We start from the raw sequence: 4,732 nt of genomic DNA, 5'->3' as shown, positions 1-4,732 counted from the left end.
ATATGGTTAGTGCCGTGTACTGACCCTGAGCCACAGGGGAGGGGACCATAGGTAAGGATCATCTTTCACGGGCCATGGAAATAAGGTTGGGATGGGTGGGGGGGCAAATGGAACAACTGGACTTTTAGGAGGTATAGCAGGGGGACGGCTTGGAAGAGTGTCTCAACTGAGAGTTGAAGGACTGTTGAGGGGGTGGGGTCTTCTGAACTGCCCTTCTCCACCAGGTGGGCCATGGAAAGGCCTCCTGTGGCTCAGGAGGGAGATGGGCTCTGGATGCAGCCATGCTGCTCTTTGTCTGGCATCTCCTCCTCCTTCTGCTCCAGGTCGATGTTCTTAAGCTCCTGCAAAACCTCTGTTTGTAAGACACAGCTAATTGAATTGTGTCATTAAAGAGCTTCACGACGTTGGTACCAACAGCAGCTGAGACAAAGTAGAGGGGCAAGGAGAATTTCCTGGCAAAACTGAAACTTTATTGGGCCATTTTCATGTCTGCATAGATTTTATTGGCCACCACAATGCACAGAATCTGTGGCCTGAACTCCCGAAGCTCCGTATACCAGGTGCTCAAGTTCTTGTATGTGATTTTCGTCTGTACATCAAATACCATGATGCAGGAATGGGCCTTGTGGTAACAGGAGGCGTGCATGCTTTGGAACCGCTCTTGGCCTGCCATGTCCCAAAACTCCACAAGGACAGTCTTGCCGTCTATTGTGGCCATGTGCTTGTAGAGTGTCAGGGTGTATGTGGACAGCTGCTGGAACTGAAATCCATCCATGAGAAATCTCTCCATGAGTTTAGACTTGCCCACAGCGCTGGCATCCAGGCAGATGATTTTCACATTGTCATCAGCATCGTATTTCTCCTGGTCCAGCTCACAGGGTTTGGCTTTGTCCCTAGCCATTGGCTTCTGGCTGTAGAAAAGTCATCAGCTCAGGGGAGGGGGATCTTGTCATCAGCTTCTAGCTCTGCCCATGGCCCTGCAGCTCACAATTATCCTTTATTATAGGCAGTTTTGCTGATAATTGTTTTCCTTTTTTTTTGTATGAAAAATATTGATTTTTCCTTTATTTCCAAGAGATACATTCACTCAGTTTAGAATTCTTTGTTGACATATATTTTATTTCAGCACTTTAAGGAAATCACTTCATTTTCTTCCATTGTAGATGATTTTTGACAAGAAATTTTTAATTATTTTCTTTGTATGCAATGCTTATTTTTTTCTCTTACTTCAAGATTTTTTCTTTGTCTTTTGTGACAGTTTCAGTCTGACATGCTTAGGGTTGTAAGTATGTGTGTGTCTGTGTGTGTGTCTATGTACATGTGTGTCTATGTACATGTTTATCATGCTGGATGTTCTCTGATCTGAGTTTTTGTCCTGTAAGTTTGGAGACTGTCATAGATTTTGAAAAAAAATCTTTACCATTATTTCCTGAAACATTTTTATATTTTTTTATGTCTCTACTCCTCTGGTATTTTAGTTAGATATAATTAGATTGTTTGGTGGGCTTCTCTGGTGGCTCAGTGGTAAAGAATTCACCTGCAACCCAGGAGCCACAGGAGACATGGATTCCTTCCCTGAGTGGGGAATGATGCCTTGGAGGAGGGCATGGCAACCCACTCTAGTGTTCTTGCCTGGAAAATCCCATGGACAGAGAAGCTCTGCAAGCTACAGACCATAATGTCGCAAAGAGTCAGACATGACTGAAAAGACTTAACATGCATGCACGCAGAGTGTTTGATATTGTTTCACACTTCTTGAATTCTCATTTCTGATTTTTTAATTCATTATTTTTTTATATTTAAGTTTTGGTAAACTTTAATGACCAATCTTAAAATTCATTAGTTTTTTTTTCATAGCTCATTACATTGCTTTCATCTATGAAATTTTAGTCTTTCTTCTTGTCCTCTCTCTATTTATAGTTTGCATTATAGTTTCCAACTCTAGGCTGAAATTACTTGTATTATCATGCATGTTTCTACCTTTCACACTAAAGCTTTTGAATATTAATCATAGCTATTTTAAATTCCCTGCTATATCTGAGTGTTTCTTTTGATTATTGTATCTTTTGGAATGTTTTGATTTCTTCATTTTTTTGATGCATATTATATATATTTTTTTTCAATAGGAAAGCTTGTATATAAGACAATAAAAACTGAAGTAAACAAGATTTGTGCTTTGAAATAAACATACCTTCATATATTTCCTTGTGCTAGACTTTTCCTGTGAGGTTTGAGGTTAATTTGTTCAGGAGTAAAGGTGAATTGTTGGATATTGTTGTTTCTATGGTTACCCTCAAAGCCCATAGGCTTTAAATTCCTTTAGTGACTACTTCTATTTAGAGTGGGAATTTATTTGTCAGAGATTTTCTTTTGCTTCATGGTCCACATTCATTTCTAGGTCTTTCCTTTCTGCTCTGTTTCGGAGGAGATTTCTCTCTAGAAGCATTTCAGTGCTTATTGTTTTTAATTTGGTTAGCCTGGTAGTTAGTTGTTGCATTATGGGGGAAACACATTCTCCATTACTCTCACTAAGCCTCACTCTTTACCTGAGTCTTGAGAGTGTGGCCTGCCCCTCCTGTAACTATGTTTCTGGGTATGGCATGCATTCCTGTCCTTTCCCCAGGTAGACAATGTGTGTCTATTTACTTCCACTATCTTAAGGGTGACATTGTTTGTTGCCCTTCACCTCCAATTTACAGCTTTGCTTCTCTATTAGAAGTAGGAGATAAGGAATTGTATCATATGTTCCCGACAGCAGCTGTTCTTCCCTTGGCCTTTACTACAAGGGATGTTTTCTCAAGTTTCTTATCAATTGTTTGGTGAGCTCCCACTGAAGTTCACAGTGAGGAGCTTGTAACTGAGTGCATTTATATCCCCCGTGGATTCTATAGTCTGCTGAACCATCTTTAGCCTTTGCTAGTTCTTTAACAATTTTCTTTTTCTTTTTTTTTTTAGCAATTCTCATTGTTGTCAGACTGCTTCTGCCCAGATAATCATGTAATTGTGTCCTTTCTCTTCTTGCAGATTTGAATTGGTTTCAGAGATTTCAGATTCCATAGATTTCAGTCAGTTTTTGCCCTGCACACTCAGGTCTCTGGTGGGTCGAAGAAAAGTGATAAATTATACATTTTGCCTAGCTACTTTGTTTGTTTCTGTAAGGTTGGAAACAATGCTCTTTCTAGTTTTATATTATCATTGCTGTTCAGTCCCTCAGTCATGTCTGACTCTTTGCAACCCCTTGGATTGCAGCACACCAGGCTTCCCTTCCCTTCGCCATCTCCCAGAGCTTGCTCAAACTCATGTCCAGTGAGTCAATGATGCCATCCAACTATCTTGTCCTCTGTCATCCCATTCTTCTCCTGACTTCTGTCTTTCTCAGCAGCAGGGTCTTTTCCAATAAGTCAGCTCTTCACATCAGATGGCCAAATTATTGAGCTTTAGCTTCAGCATCAGTCCTTCTAATGAATATTCATAAGGACTGATTTCCTTTAGGATTTACTGGTTTGATCTCCTTGCAGTTCAAAGGACTCTCGAGAGTCTTCAACACCACAGTTCAAAAGCATCAATTCTTTGGTGCTCAGCCTTCTTTATGGTTTAACTCTCACATCCATACATGACTATTGGAAAAACCATAGCTTTGACCAAATGGACATTTGTTGGCAAAGTAATGTCTCTGCTTTTTAATATGCTGTCTATGTTTGTCATAGCGTTTCTTCCAAGGAGAAAATGTCTTTTAACTTCATGGCTGCAATCATTGTGTGCAGTGAGAAAATAAAGTCTGTCACTGTTTCCATTGTTTCCCCATCTGTTTGTCATGAAGTGATGGAACTGGATGCCATTACCTTCATTTTATGGATGTTGAGCTTTAAGCTGCTTTTTCACTCTCCTTTTTCACCCTCATCAAGAGGCTTTTTAGTTCCTAGTTTTATATATCCCACAGAAATTAGAAGTTCCTTTCCTACATTATTAAAATATACTTTTGCCGAATGTAGAGCTCCATATCATAGTTTTTGGTTGCTGTTTTCACAGCATTTTTTTGGATGGCATTACCTTTTGGCTTACATAATTCCTTATACAAAGTCTATAATAATATTTATATTTGTTTCTGTAGGTTGTAAACCTTTTTTTCTCTTGCTATTTTTCTCCTTAGCAGTGATAGTGAAACAACTCAATTATGGAATATCTTATTTCCCTGAGTCCAGTTTGCTTGTGATTTTTGATGCTCTTGAGTCTATAGACTTATACTTTTTTATCAAATTAAAAAGGCATTATATTTAAATGTTATTTTGTGTGCTCCATATCCATAACTTTGACTGCATGTATGTTATATTCCTTAATATTTTGCATGTATCACTACAGTGCTACTAATTTTTTAATTATCATTTTTCAGGATAGCCTCCATTTTTGATAGTTTCTGTTGCATTCTGAGTTTCCTGATATTTTGTTTTGTAGTACCTAATCCTGCTAATTCAATCTATTGAAATTTTCCAGTAAGACATATTTTTCATTCTTGGATGTTGATTTTTGCTATTTTGTTAATATCTTCTCATCCTCCTTTTATTATGTTCATGCTTATCTTTACATTTGTGTACATATTGAGTATTGTTGTTGCTGTGAAGTTAATGACTTATCTACTAAGTCTATCGTCTCTCAGTCATGTTGCAGTTTGTTTCTGGCTTATTTTTCCTAGTTATGATTTAAATATTTTTACCTTTTTCATATTTGATAATAA

General features: G+C 38.2%; 1 pseudogene; it reads right to left on the bottom strand.

The window, feature by feature from the left end:
- Positions 1 to 251: 251 nt before the first annotated feature.
- LOC122685514 lies at positions 252 to 906 on the bottom strand (annotated as a pseudogene).
- Between the last annotated feature and the right edge of the window lie 3,826 nt (positions 907 to 4,732).

This window comes from Cervus elaphus, chromosome 28 (assembly GCF_910594005.1).
Source record: "Cervus elaphus chromosome 28, mCerEla1.1, whole genome shotgun sequence".
In the NCBI taxonomy this organism is placed as follows: Eukaryota; Metazoa; Chordata; class Mammalia; order Artiodactyla; family Cervidae; genus Cervus; species Cervus elaphus.
This window is presented reverse-complemented; position numbering and strand designations above follow the sequence as displayed.